Source organism: Lissotriton helveticus, chromosome 6 (genome assembly GCF_964261635.1).
Source record: "Lissotriton helveticus chromosome 6, aLisHel1.1, whole genome shotgun sequence".
Taxonomy (NCBI): Eukaryota; Metazoa; Chordata; class Amphibia; order Caudata; family Salamandridae; genus Lissotriton; species Lissotriton helveticus.
In genome coordinates this window covers 1,639,104,217-1,639,120,511 of record NC_136067.1, presented here as the reverse complement: position 1 = coordinate 1,639,120,511, position 16,295 = coordinate 1,639,104,217, and positions in this window count along the sequence as shown.

Below are 16,295 nucleotides of genomic sequence, written 5' to 3'. Positions count from 1 at the left end.
CCTTTTGACGGTTCTGGCCTGTTTGGAAAAAAGGTGGATGCTACCTTGGAAAGGTTCAAGGACAGTAGGGCGACGGCTAGGTCTTTGGGCCTTCAGACCAGAGGTACATCGAGTAGGAGATACAGAGGATTTGGGAAATCTTCCTTTCGCTCTTACAAGCAGCCGCTTCAGCAGCAACAGCAGCTGTACAAGTCATACAGGGGTAGAAACAGAGGCCGCCCAAGGGGTCGCCAAGCTTCCTCCTCCTCCTCCTCCTCTTCCTCTTCCCACCCCCCTCCAACCACAGCAAAGCAGCCCTAGATCTGCCATTCCAGATATGCTGGTCCTGTAGGGGGTCGGCTTACTCATTTTCTGCGGGATTGGGAATCGGTCACATCAGACCTTTGGGTTCCCAATCTCGTAGAGAATGGGTATGCTCTTCCCTTTCGGGAATTTCCCCCAAATTACCCTCCTTGCCAAGGGTTTTGCACAGAGGACCACCCTCTTCTCCTGCAGGAGGAAGTCCTGGCTTTACCAAGAAAAGGTGCGATAGAGGTGGTTCCGGAGCAGGAAAGGGGTCAGGGATGCTATTCCCGGTATTTCCTGATACCCAAGAAGGATGGCAGGCTTCGTCCAATTCAGGACCTCAGGGTCTTGAATCTCTTTCTGAAACAGGAGAAGTTCAAGATGCTCACCCTTGCGCAGGTTCTTCAAGCGCTGCTGGAAGAAGATTGGATGGTGTCGATCGACTTGCAGGATGCGTATTTTCATATTCCCATCCTGAAGTCGTACAGGAAGTATCTCCATTTGGTCTTACTACTGCACCTCGAGTCTTCACCAAGGTGATGGCTGTGGTGGCAGCACATCTCAGAAGGTCTGGGATACCAGTATTCCCTTATCTGGACGATTGGCTGATCAAAGTAGAATCTCCGGGGAAGGTGATCCATCATCTGCAAGTCACAACTCAGTTGGTGTACAGATTGGGCTTTTCGATAAATGTACCCAAATCTCACCTGGATCCCTCCCAGCGCAACCTGTTCATAGGTGCGGTACTGGATACCACTATGTGTCGGGCATTCCCTACTCCACAAAGGATTCTCGACATACAGGAAATGATTCCCTTATTTTACAATGGAGTGGTTGTTCCAGTCCTGAAGGTCCTATGTCTGCTCGGTCTGATGGCTTCCTGCATTCTGTTGGTCAACCATGCATGCTGGCACATGAGGGCACTCCAGTGGTGCCTCCGCAGGCAGTGGTATCAACACAATGGAGATCTCAGGAGTCAGTGAGGATCTCCAGAGAGGCTGCGGCGGATCTACCTTGGTGGAGCGTGGAGGGCAATCTGTCTCAAGGAAAGCCTTTTCATCTGCCTCCATCGGTGGCCACAGTGATAACGGATGTATCCACCCTAGGGTGGGGTGCTCATCTGGGGGATATGGAGATCAAGGGTCTTTGGTCTCCAGAGGAAAGGTTGCTTCACATCAACCTTCTTGAGTTGCGGGCGACACGTTTGGCGCTCAAGGCTTTTCTCCCTTCCCTTCGCAGTCAGTCGGTGCAAGTCCTGACGGACAACACTACCGCGATGTGGTATGTCAACAAGCAGGGAGGAGTGGGATCGCATTGCCTTTGCAGAGAGGCACTGCATCTCTGGTCCAGGGTTCAGGACCATCAGATTTGTCTGATGGCAAATCGTCTGGCCGGAGTTCTGAACGTACGTGCAGACAGTCTCAGTCGGCAGTTCTTGGCCGACCACGAGTGGAGGCTTCATCCGGAGATAGTTCGTGGGGATCTCCTCAGGTGGACCTGTTCGCCACTCACGAGAACGCTCACTGCCCGTCATTCTGCAGTCTCCAGTATCTGATGCAGGGAGCCTTGGGGGACACGTTTCAGTTGAGTTGGGGCTCACAACTCCTTTACGCGTTTCCTCCCATACCCTTGATTCCTCGGGTTCTGAGGAAGATTCGCCAAGACCGGGCTCAAGTTATATTGATCACCCCGGATTGGCCAAGAAGGGTGTGGTACACAGATCTTCTCCACCTTTCCTCGTGCCCGCCGCTCCATCTCCCTCTCAGGGCAGACCTCCTCTCTCAGATGGAGGGGCAGGTTCTACACCCCCACCTCCAGACCTTACAACTTCATGCCTGGAGATTGAACGGGGCAACCTGAATTCTTTTTCTCTCCCACATGATGTGGTGGATGTTATTTTATCAGCCAGGCGTCATTCCACCAAGTCTATCTATTCTTATAGGTGGTCTACGTTTGTCTCTTGGTGTGGGGAGAAGTCCATTGACCCTTTGAACGCTCGCTTGTCCGACATTCTTCAGTTTGTTCTCTCTTTGACTCAGCAAGGATTTGCTGTGGTGACAGTGAAGGGTTATCTTCCGGCCTTGTCTGCTTTTCTTTGTCTACCGAACCAACCGTCCTTATTTAAGTCACCTATTGTATTCGTAAGGTCTTTTAAGAACCTTAAAACATTTCCTCCCACTCCTTTTATTGTGCCTCTATGGGACTTGAATCTTGTCCTTACTTTCTTAATGGGTTCACCTTTCGAGCCCTTGCATAGGTGTCCCTTGAGGTTGTCATCTTTTAAAACGGTCTTTCTGATTGTGATTACCTCGGCAAGGAGGGTAAGTGAGCTTCAAGCTTTAAGTTCTAAACCCCCGTTCTTGACCATTCATGCTGAAAGAATGGTACTTAGGACCAGGGCTGCTTTTCTGCCTAAGGCGGTAACTCCCTTCCATTTGTGACAGTCTATTACCCTCCCTACCTTCTACCCCCCCTCACCCTCCAAAGGAGTAGGAGCGGCTTCACCGCTTGGACCCGAAGAGGGCGGTGAGCTTATACCTTGACAGAACCAGAGAGTTCAGAGTTGATGACCAGCTCTTCGTGGCTTTCGTTGGAGCCAGAAGAGGCAAAGCGGTGGACACAAACACACACTGTCAAGATGGATTGTCTTGTGTATCAAGATTTGCTACTCTCTGGCCGGTAAGGAACCTCCAGAAGGTTTGAGGGCTCACTCCACTAGAGCAAAGTCTACCACATCTGCTTTGTCTAGAGGTGTTTCTGTAGAGGACATTGTTAGAGCGGCAACTTGGGCTTCCCTCCACACCTTTGCGAAGCATTACGGCTTAGATTCCGAGGTGAGGAGGGATAATCATTTTGCACGCTCTGTCCTTCAGGACACCCTCCTCCGGGAGTGGGGACTGCTGTGGGAATCTATTCACAAGGTGAGGAATCCACTGGCAGATGTATCCATCAGAAGGTCAAGTTACTTACCTTCGGTAACGCTTTTTCTGGAGGATACAGTATTTGCCTCTGGATTCCTCACATGCCCACCCGCCTCCCCGCTGTCCACTCTTCTATACCTTCGATAATTACTTTCAAAGGAAGTGTTTTGCTACATTGTTTTCACACTGTGTGTGTTACCTTGATTATATTGTACTGTGTACACTGTGTGTATATCTACTTTTGTTGGTCCGTCCTTGTGCCTCGAAGGCACGGAAAAAAGGGCGGAACTGATGTCATCACGACGACATGGGCCTATTATGGAGTCGGTGACGTCAGCGGAGCCGCGCACGATGCCGTGCTCTGTGACGTCATCCACGTCGGCGTGAAGCTACAAAAGAATTTCCGAATGTTGCTGACGCAGGGGGATATTCACAAGGTGAGGAATCCACAGGCAGATACTGTATCCACCAAAAAAAGCGTTACCGAAGGTAAGTAACTTGTTCATAGGCCCCAGTAACTTCATTACCCTTCACCTATATTCTTCCCTACATTACACTTGTCACGGTTGACAGGGACTGACTTTTACGTAGATACGACACTGCATTCAGAATACAGGTTTTCCCTAGTTCGAGATCTCATACATTGTGCATGAGGATTCTTGGAAGCACAGCAGAACGACCAGCTCCTGTATAATATCTATGTATAAAGTTCATGCCTGACGTCATCCTTAGGCCGACACAGTAATACAGTACGGTAGGACTCCTGGGGAGACCTATGGGTATATATCTGGGTCCAGCCAGCGCTATACAAAACCTTAAAAATAAAATATACATCACATCTTGCTAAGATAGAGCAGAGGCCAACACACTGACCAGAGACGCTGAGGTTCCTGCATGCAGACACTCTAGCTCGCAGTGGTCTAACATCCCTCGCGGGGCGTCCAGCTCGAGACCTGGACAGGGTACCATAGTCTCTCTCTTCAGGTAATGGGGTTGACTTAATCCTAGAGGGATTCTTGGCTTAACACCCATACACTTGCTAGGTACATTTAGGTACATCTAGTTAGGGAACACATTGTAGGAGTACACATCTTTTTATCATGTGTGTTATATACTCATATGTATTCATGATCATTGTAAGATGGTAGAGCTATACCATCCCTTTACCTTTTTAGTACTTCTAATCATGTATATCTTATACTGTCTAACTGTTGTTGCAGCTTATCTATTCTACACTAGAATACCAACTATTCAATAAATACTTATTGAAAACGCTTAGCCTGTTTATTCTGTGTATATCTCTGAGACAGACTAAGTTAGCACGAGTGACTGAGCGAAAAGTAGTTTATTGTTTCCACGGTCCTGAGGGATCAGGGTTGTCATGTTCAATGGTTGCCAAGAACTATTCTCTCCTTGGTAAGAGGAGAGTCTAGTGGCACTGTGAGCTAGTTGGTACAAAAGGCCAACATACCCAGTGGGGGCGTTCAGAATCAGTCTTGCACCAATCCTACAGTGTATGTTGTCTAAACGCGCAGATCCTGTATAATTATTATAGGAACTACACAACATGGTGGCACCAACATTGGTTGGGTACTTATTTAACAGTAGAATCTGAGTAGTTCAGTCGTGCTATTCTCACAAATCCCTATTCACAAAACACCAGAGACGTCTGGAGTGGGTGGGCAAAACTCCGCCACAGCTGAATAGGTGAAATATCCTATTTATTGGCTGTTGGTTAATTAAGCTTGAAGGACACAGTGTTCCTAGAAAATTGTGCAAAACACCTAATCTTGAAAAGTTATTATGTGTCCTTAACACAATGACTAACCAGGAGATAGACCCACTAGAGCAAGCACTGCACCTCTTGGAAGACAAGGAAGATGCAAAGGCAATACAAATTGCAGCAAATGTTAGAAATGCAGTCACCCTGAAACTGCTTGCGCATGGTCTAACACCTAGGGGTGGCGTAGTAGCTTTCGTGATTGAGGCACACTAATCATACAGAACAGAGGTATTTTATATGTGGGTTACATTCCCAGCAGCAAATGCAAGAACAAAAACATTTAATTCCTACATAGAAGATGAACCACCAGCGGAATATTGTCCATATGAGGACATTGAAGTTTCGCTCAAGTACCAGGAACACTTATACTGCTTTAAAGGCGCCCTCCCCATACAAGAAGTAGAGGAAGACTCAGTCCGCTCAGAAGAGAAGGAGCAACATGGCCAATATTAGCGGCCTACACACCACACCCTGACATCGAAACAATGCCAGGAGGAGACTTAATGATACTTCACAAATAATTAATACAAATTTACAGAAACATGACAGTTTGTCATGAGGACACTTACAGTCCAGCCGGCAATGGTTACAACAAATACAACTCCAGCTCAAGGTCCAGAAACTAGAATAACACCACAAACGTTACACGCAGTAATGGATAAAATGCCTGCAAAACGTGAACAAATGCCATTCTGGGTAGCTCATAAAATAACACAACCATGAGCAATATTTCCAAATACTAGCCCATATGAAAAACAAAGAATGCTGATGATCTACTTGTCCATGGGAATAACACCACAGATAGAGGATTGTACCTCTTGGGGTACAGTTTTCGCTTCCATATGCACCAGAACTCATGGCATCCCATCATTAGCAGTAATACCAGATGTATTAAGACAAATACAAAATGAGTAAGGAGCAGAGCCTGCTCTGACAGCGGACTTGAATGATTACTCACGGTGGAAACACCTGATACTAGGGTACCTGTCCTGCATAAGTTATATGAAATAACACTCCAAATAGAGGGGTACAAGCCCAGGAAAGTTGGAGGTCTCTATTGGGAGAACCTGACGTTTGGCTATGACATTTTGTTTGCTGAACAAGATTGGCCGCCAGCATTCGTCATGGATTGCACTAGGGGAGAAACAGTAATTTTACCAGAATTATTTGACCCTGGTCCCAAATATATAAAATATACATATGCACAGGAGTGGGTGGTAGCCCTAGCCACGGCATTATACAAAAAACAAGTTGGATGGGATGAGAATTCAACCCACCACATTATTCCATTTAAAAATACTCGGACTGCACAGAGGCAGTATCCAATAAAGCAAGAAGCTAAAAAACAGGTCAGGGAGATCATAGATCAAATTGAGTGCCAAGGGGTGATTGAAACTTGCACCTCTCAAATGAATAACCCTTTGTTTCCCAAATCAAAACCAGACAATTCATATCGTTTAGTTTTAGATTACAGACATTTAAACACTTGCACTAAGTCATTTGCAGAACAAAATGCATACAGTGTTGCATTAATAAATAACATTGTGCGGAAAAAATACAAAACCACGCTTGATATCTCAAATGGATTTTTCTGCCAGAATATAGCGCCTGAGAGCAGGTATATAACTGCATTCTCTATGACAATTTTGTAGACTCCCCAGGGGAATAGGAACAGCCAGGGGTTGTTTTCAGCCAGAGTAACTGAATTACTTCAAAATCTGGATGAATAGACATTGACATTGTCCTATGTGGATAATATTTATCTAACGGATGATGACCTGGAGGAACACTTTAACAGAGTGAATACCATTATTTTGAGATTTGCCTCGGAGGGTTATAATTTCAACTTTAAACCATAGGATAGCCCACCTTAATGTCCTTTTTCTAGGATATGAGCTTTCAAGTGAAGGGAAAAGCTTAGCAGCTAACTTAGAAAAATGTGCGCTGCTCCAACCTCCAAAATCATTCCAAAATTTACAATCAATTCTGGGATTCCTGAATTTTGGCAGAACATACATTTTAGAATACGCAGAAAGAGTACAACCTTTCTACGATTTAATAAAACCTGACTTTTCAGTTAGACAGTGGACACAGGAACACACAGATACTTTTCTTTCTCTACAAACTGACATGATAGCTTCCTAACACTTACAGACACGCTTAAACGTATGCAACCTAGTGATCCTTATAGTTGCAGGTCAATCAGTGTACACCTACCTAACATATCATGAAGATGAGACAGTACCAATAGCATACAAATCACATTTGTACACAAATGCTGGGATGTGCTTTGTATCAACAGAAAAAATTCTGACAACAGTACCGACTGCTGTAGTGAGAGAAAGAGCATTGGCTTAAGGGAAGCGTATAATAGTCATTACCCCAGTTCCAGCCCTAGAAGCTGCGACAAAGGCAAGAGTTCTCAACACTGAAGCCTTGCATCCAATATGGATACAGTGGCCTAATTCTCACACTGCAACAGATGTAGAATACAGGTACGACCCAAATCTAAAAACACAAGCATTTCTGCAAGGCGAACAAGAATATCCTCTACCAAATGAAATAATGCTTCTAGATTAGTATGAATATATAATTTACACTGACGGTTCTGCTCAACCTGCCATAGGGAGTAAACAGCAATACAGCTCTATCGTTAAAGGGCGCATGCAGGATGGAAAGTTTCATCAGAGTTGTACAAAATCGCAGTCTCTTGGAGACTGCACTGCACAGCGGGCAGAATTAAAGCACTGTTACTGGCACAGGTAAATACGGATCGAGAATTCCCCATACTAATCGTGTGTGATTCCTGGACTGGAAACAAGCATCCTAGGACCGGTTTCGGGCTATCAGCCCTCTTCAGCCAGGATAGCTTGATTTCAGTGACATGGAGAGCACCGGACTCACGTCTGAGCATACCCATCCCACTCGGGGTGACAAGTGCAAAAACAACAGTTGATGGACAGAATGCAGAACAATGTCATACATTCACCCCAGAACAGAGATCTGGGCCTAAATCCATTGTTTTTTTTTTGCTCACCATGCCATTCCAGTTTGAACCTAGCCATCTGCAAATCCGTCTTGACCCTGTGCCCCATGGGAACAGTCCAGCCCGAACTGCTGAGCCAGGTCCTCCCTGGACTGGAAACAAGCATCCTAGGACCGGTTTCGGGCTATCAGCCCTCTTCAGCCAGGATAGCTTGATTCCAGTGACATGGAGAGCACGGGACTCACGTCTGAGCATACCCGTCCCACTCGGGGTGACAAGTGCAAAAACAACAGTTGATGGACAGAATGCAGAACAATGTCATACATTCACCCCAGTACAGAGATCTGGGCCTAAATCCATTGTTTGTTTTGCTCACCCTGCCATTGCAGTTTGAACCTAGCCATGTGCAAATCAGGCTTGACCCTGTGCCCCATGGGAACAGTCCAGCCCGAACTGCCAAGCCAGGTCCTCCCTGGACTGCATCCTAGGACCGGTTTCGGGCTATCAGACCTCTTCAGCCAGAATATCTTGATTCCAGTGGCATGGAGAGCACGGGACTCACGTCTGAGCATACCCGTCCCACTCGGGGTGACAAATGCAAAAACAACAGTTGATGGAAAGAATGCAGAACAATGTTATACATTCACCCCAGTACAGAGATTTGGGCCTAAATCCATCATTTATTTTGCTCACCATGCCATTCCAGTTTGAACCCAGCCATTTGCAAATCAGTCTTGACCCTGTGCCCCATGGGAACAGTCCAGCCCGAACTGTCAAGCCAGGTCCTCCCTGGACTGGAAACAAGCATCCTAGGACCGTTTTCGGGCTATCAGCCCTCTTCAGCCAGGATAGCTTGATTCCAGTGGCATGGAGAGCACGGAACTCACGTCTGAGTATACCCGTCACACTCGGAGTGACAAGTGCAAAAACAACAGTTGATGGACAGAATACAGAACAATGTCATACATTCACCCCTGTACAGAGATCTGGGCCTAAATCCATTCTTTTTTTGCTCACCATGCCCTTCCAGTTTGAACCCAGCCATATGCAAATCAGTCTTGACCCTGTGCCCCATGGGAACAGTCCAGCCCGAACTGCCAAGCCAGGTCCTCCCTGGACTGGAAACAAGCATCCTAGGACCAGTTTCGGGCTATCAGCCCTCTTCAGCCAGGATAGCTTGATTCCAGTGGCATGGAGAGCACGGAACTCACGTCTGAGTATACCCGTCACACTCGGAGTGACAAGTGCAAAAACAACAGTTGATGGACAGAATGCAGAACAATGTCATACATTCACCCCAGTACAAAGATCTGGGCCTAACTCCATCATTTTTCTGCTCACCATGCAAATCCAGTTTGAACCCAGCCATATGCAAATCAGTCTTGACCCTGTGCCCCATGGGAACAGTCCAGCCCAAACTGCCAAGCCAGGTCCTCCCTGGACTGGAAACAAGCATCCTAGGAACGGTTTAGGGCTATCAGCCCTCTTCAGCCAGGATAGCTTGATTCCAGTGGCATGGAGAGCACAGGACTCATGTCTGAGCATTCCCGTCCCACTCGGGGTGACAAATACAAAAACAACAGTTCACCTGCACTGAAGCAGTAGGGTTGGTGTAGCTGCTTAGTATCCATTCAATGAAGCGGTGTGGCAGGCCAAAGTGTGACAGTGTCGCAGTAAGGTACGGCCAGTGGACCCTGTTGAATGCCTTCTCAATGTCGACAGAGAAAAGCATTCGTTCGCCCAGAAAGCACTCAGATCTGTTCACCAGGTGTAGTATTCGCTTAGTGTTGTCAGAGCACTGACGTCCAAGGAGAAAACCGGACTGATCCGGGTCTATCAACCCGGGTAGGTGGGGAGAGGATCTCTGTGCCAAATCCCTGTAAAAATGTTTAGATCCACATTAAGGAGTGAAATGGGGCGTAAAGATGCACACTGGCATTTATCTTTGCTGGGTTTAGGGATCACTGTGATCAGTTCTTCTAACATTGAGGGTGGGAGAGGGTTGGAGGGCCCAATCGAATTGTAGACCCGTACCAGCAGCTGGGCCAAGGTGCTGCAGAACGTTTTATAAAAGGCCGGGGAGAATACATTCGAGCGATTTGTGAGGTTTTAATTTGAATATGGCTGAGATTACCTCTTCCAATCTAATAGGGGCTTCAAGCTCCTCTACCTGACTCGGAACGAGTTTGGCTGTGGGGACTCCCTGTAAATATTGGGCTGGGCTATCCTCGGATAGAGTCCGTGCCTCATACAAAGCTGCATAGAACTGATGAAACGATTCGGCGATCTCCTGATCAGTATTCTGTACCTTTCCCTGCTGGTCGAGGACCGTTCAGAACTTTTTAAACATTGTGTTTAGCACAACAAGAAACTAATGTTTCTTTTAAAACTATTTTTGCGTACCGGTATCTTGTTAGCCTAGTAGTACGTTTAGACTTTAACTATGTTGTCCATTCGGAAGAGGAGTGAGTGTTATATTCCATATAAGTACCATAATATAGGCCCCGGTAACTTCATTACCCTTCACCTATATTCTTCCCTACATTACACTTGTCACGGTTTACAGGGACTGACCTTTTACCTAGATACGACACTGCGTTCAGAGCACAGGTTTTGGAAATACTTGCAATGATTTGGCTTAAAACTGGATTTAGGGACATAGTTCAGCACCGGTAAGAAGACATAATATTGAGTTTTAAATATCGTTGTATCATAATATCGTGTTTTTAATGTCAATAGTAAATAATATTGTGGTATGTAATATCGATGTCAAGAATATCATTTTAGTATCTTGTTTAAAATAGTGTTGTTAAAAATATCGATTTTGAAAATATCGTTATAAAAGAATATTGTTTTAGTATGTTGTTTAAAATATCGTTGTTAAAAATATCGATATTTAAAATATTGTTATACAAAAATTGTAAATGTAGTGTATTTTTTATAGTATATATTTGTAAATATAATATTTTTTAATAAATTGGATATGTTTTATTGAAAAATTGTTTTAGGAGCGGGGTGTTGGATTTATAGGGGATAAGACTGGGGAGTGTTTTTTAATTTTTTTTTATTTATATACATTTTTCAGTAATAATAAAGAAATGTATAGATATTTTTTAGGAGCGGGATGTTGGGTTTATAGGAGATACGGGTGCGGAGTGTTTTAAACAGTTTCTTTTATTTTAAAAAGTTAAAGTAATAGTAAAGAAAATTATAAATATTTTTTAGGTGTGTAATGAAGGGTTTATAGGGGATAAGGGTGGGGAGTGTTTGTAAATAAAAAATTTTAATAATAATTTTTAGATTAAAAAAATATATATTTAAATGGAAAATAAATGTACATTTAAAAAAAGAATTCCATTAAGAGTGGGATTTTGTGGTTATTGGAGTAAGTTTGTGGAGTAACTTTTTAAATTTAAACATTTTTTTAAATAATTATTTAAAATTTATATTTTAACAAAAATGTAATGCTTTTTTTGTTGTTTTTACAGGAGATAAGAGTAGTGATCAAAAAGTAATTAATTTAATTAATTAATATAAATTTTAGGGAGAGGTGTGATGTGTCGAGATGGGATGAGTGTGTCTTGTTTGTGTTGAAAAATGTGTAATAATACATTTAATTTTCAAAATTAAAAAAAATATAACATTTTATTCAATTTGTGCAAGGCTGAATTTTTGAGTTTGTAATTATTAATGTTATCACAAACAAAAGTAAAAATTTGTTGTGATTGTAATTATTTTATAAACATTTTTTTTTTTAAAGTTTGTATTATAATTTATAATTTAGAAAAAGCAAAACTCTGTTCTGGATATGTTTTTAGAAGTGGGGATAGGATACTATATATGTGTAGTGGGTAGCATTTTCTTATGTGTTTATGTGTTTATGTAGTTTGGATTGGGACCATTACATTTTATGAGTTTATTGTCCAGCACCTTCCATATGTTAATGTTCGTTGGAGTTGGAATAAGGCATTATATATGTTTAGTGTCCAGAACCGTACCTGAGTTTTTGTAGTTTGGAATGTGGATATTAAATTATATATGTTTACTGTACAGCACTTTCCCTTAGTTAATATAGTTTGGAGTGAGAATAGTTAATTATATATGTTTAGTGTCCTGCACCTTCTATGAGTTTTTGTAATTTGGAGTGGGAATAGTATATTTTATATGTTTATTGTCTAGCACCTTCCCTGAGTTAATATAGTTTGGAGTGAGAATAGTAAATTATATATGTTTAGTGTCCAGTACCTTGCCCGGGTTTTTGTAGTTTGGAGTGGGAATAGTGTATTTGATATGTTTATTGGCTAGCACTTTCCCTTAGTTCAGTGGTTCCCAAACTGTGCGCCGTGGCTCTCTTGGGAGCCGTCAAACCTAGCCAGGGGAGCCGTGCATCAAGCACTTTAATGCATTTAATGTTGAAGGGGTTGTTGGCTTCAGTTAAACTAATTGGGCTTAACCCTTTTAGGGCTTGTGCCGGCCAATGGCCGACGCAAACACTTCCTCCCTGGTGGAGCGCACGTCCAATGGCCGACACCAGGGAGGGCCCCCTTTGGTTTTTTCCCCTGGAGGAGAAGCGAAAGGCTTTCTGCGTCTCCCCCACCCCCTCAACCGCTAAGCACTCTGAGCAAAGCCCACACGACGTTGTGGGAAAGGGAGAAGTAAGTCCAGGGAGCGCTACCCACCCCGGTACCCCATTGTGGCAGCCAACAGCTTCCTCGTACTGCTCGCAGCTTCCTCATCACACCTCAGCCCTCTTCAATAGACCCGGCCGGGTGTCCCCAGGATCCGCATACTTGGGAACACCTGTTGCCCATTCAATCTGGCCGACAACTAGGCTGCTGCCAAGTGGGTGCAGGCGGGGATCACAACAGCCCACAGCTACCACAATCTTGCTGCAGCTTCTACGCTACACTGCAGCTCCCGCCAGAGTCAGGGAGGCCCTGGAATCCCTGACCTCAAGGAGCACTTTGCATTCTCTGGAGCTGACTACCACCAAATGTGTCGTTAGCTGGGTGCGAGGGATCACATCGCAATCAGTGAGCCCCCCCGGCAGGGAGTACTCCACGGTCAGCGCCGGCAGTGAACCTCCATCCCGGCCCACCTCACACCAGGCCCGCTTAGTACTCAGGGCCTCAGAAGCGCCGCAGACCTCCCAATCAAGCAAAGGGGGTCCCCGCTGGCTGTAGTAAGTCACCGCACCCCACTACAGCCGGTTAGCGACGATGTAAGTGGCAGGATTCTGTAGGTTTAACTGCTTGGCTAGGAGCTCTGTCTAAAGCTGCTGATTGGCCATCAATCTGGCCACACCCCCACAGCCAAGAACATTAAAAGTTTAACACACATACTCCATACTGTACTGGACAGGAATGGCCCTTATATCCATGGTTTTGGAAAAAGCCTTTGATACGCTCAAATGGGCTTACCTCTGGGAGGTTCTCCGCCATATGGGCATAAGACTGGATTTCTGTAAGTGCGTGCATTTGCTTTATCCAGACCCCATGACTAGAGTGAGAATAGGTAGAATTGTATCTGGCAGTTGGAGGGTTGAATGTGAGACTTGACAGGGATGTCCCCTTTCTCCACTGCTTTTCACACTGGCGATTGAGTCGCTGGCTCTGAGATTACGGACAGAGATGGTAGAGTAGGGCACCACAGTTGGGGAGGTTACAGATCTCATCTCCCTTTATACAGATGATGCTTTATTTTATCTACGGCTGCTGCTTGTGTTTGTCCCTGCTAGGGGACCAACTTGAGAAATGTGGGGAGGTCTCGGGCCTACGGGTAAATATATTTTTTTAAGTCTTCTCTTTCCTTTGGGCCCTATGGCATCGCAGCCATCGGACAGGGTTGCCGGACTTGGGTTTGAGAGGGGGAACTGTATAAATTCAGGTACTTGGGCATTGTGGTTGCGCTTACCATGAAGAAACCCTATGAATATAATATGGGATGGGTGTTGAGGGGCCTTTGGACCTCGCTCCCCTTGCCAGTAGCGGGCACATTCTGTAGCCCTCTTAAATTAGACACAATTCAGGACACTTGATAGCTTATTAGATTCCTAGATTGGGTGGGGAAAAGAAGCAGGGTGACCATGGCCCTCTTAAAAACAATACAGCGGATGGAGGCGTAGGGCTACCAGATTTAGAGGCCTACTATTTTCCATCACAACTACAGCACACGGATGGTTGGCCTGCCAAGTAAGACACATGGAAAATAAGCCTCTTGAAGGAAGACATGCCACTTATGGAATTGCTCACAATGGGAGGGAGGATCCTGATAGAATACCCGTACATTGTAAGATTGGTGAGAACAGTCTGGGATCAGGTTTTCCACAGACCACCCTCCGCTAGGGAACTAGGCTTGTGGTTCTTAAAACCCCTCCTGCGCATAGCGGAAGTGATTGCGATGGCCAGATGGTGAGAAGGGGCTCTAAAAAATGAGGGGGTTTATATCCCGTGGTGGCGTTTACCTGCTTATGGGAATCTCAGGAGACCATTATCTAGGGTGACCAACCGTCCGTAAATTTCACGGACTGCCTGTAATTTGGGCCTCTTGTCTGTTGTACGTGAAGATTTTTTTCATGGACACCTTTTGTCCGTAATTTCGGACTTTAGAGCGAGCTGCCCCCTGCAAGCAGCCTGAGAGTTCTGTAACTCTCACTGCAGGAGCCAGCCCGCGCTCCCATTCTGATCAGTGGCCTGCAGCAGCCCCTCCCAGACCTGGCATAGGCTGCTATTGGTCCCTTATCATTCTCTATGTCGGCCTAATTATCACATACAGAATGATAATGGGCCAGTGACAGCATTTGCTTGTCCTCCTCCTGCCAGAGCCCAGGGCATGGCAAACTAATTTTGTTTATGGGCTCCTGTCACCACACCAGGGGCCAAGCTTTGGGGTGGGTGGAGGTTTCATTTGGCACATGTTACCCAGGTGCATCCAATATGCAAACGCAGGTATTTAAGTTTCACCCAGGCACACAACAGAAGCAGTGTAAGGTTCTCTCAACCTAATATAAACGTATTTTGACGTGTGCTTGTGTTGGTTGTCTATTTACCTATGAAATATTGCGCAACCTCCTCTGATGTGTCTGTAAAATTTACCCTTTGTTCCGAATTTTTGTCCTGAATTCTGAACTTCTGTCCTGAATTTTGACATTTTGTCCTGAATTTTTACACTCACTGCCCTGAATTTGCACCCATGCCAGTTGGTCACCCTACCATTATCTGCAATATGCCAAACTGGCAGGAAAGGTGTAGAACCAGCTTTTTGGAGACCTCTGCCCACTAGGAGAGTCAAAGCCAGCGGTGCAGGGGACACCTAGAATCTACGGGTTCTTCTTGCTTAAATCATACATTACCAAAGAGACCAGGACAACCAGCCGTGGAGGGAAGTAAGTTATTTATTAGCTCGAGCTAAGGACAGGGTCCCAGAATGGTACAAAGACAATTCTACGGAGACTGCTGCTTTACTCCGCAGCCTACACATATTTATAGCGCTAGCCACGCCTACTTGCACAGTACAAGTTCCTTATTCAGATAAGTTCCTCATCTGACAAGTTCTTCGTCAGTCTTGTGTGGTGCAATCGTGGCCAGGGGACATCTGTCTCTGATTGCAGAATGTATGCAGCCCCGTGCTTCCTTGTCTAACTGGTGTGGTCATGGGCCACAGCCTTGTGCTTCCTCTATCAGTTGGTGTGGTCACAGTGCACAGCCTCGTGCTTCCTCTATCAGTTGGTGTGGTCACAGGGCACAGCCTCGTGCTTCCTCTATCAGTTGGTGTGGTCACAGGGCAGCTGGTCATGACAGGCTGAGTTACCAACAATGGACAGGATGTGGCTGAGTCTCTGGCACAACTGGGGGGGTGAGGCGCACAGGCCGCTTCTCAGAATCGGCTCTACCACAAGGAGCAGGGAGGGTTGGGTAAGTTTTCATAGGGACGTGGAAAGCAATTCTTCACCAGGTTGCCGAGAGCATGGCAACACAAAATGGAGTCGTGTGGGTCATTTTTAAATGCAGTTCAACAAAAGTACAGGGGATTTGGACAGGGTTCCTAAATGCGCCCACCCCTACAAGGACACTGGAAACAATCCTGCAATGAGGCACGTCACGACACGCAGTAACGCATCTGTACCGACCCTGCAGTCTGATAAGCCAAAGAAGGTCACCACGGGCAGAATTCCGTGAGAGGTAGATATTTGAGAACAACTAGACGATAGACCCTGGGAGGTTGCCGTGCATCAAGCACTTTAATGCATTTAATGTTGAAGGGGTTGTTGGCTTCAGTTAAACTAATTGGGCTTAACCCTTTTAGGGCTTGTGCCGGCCAA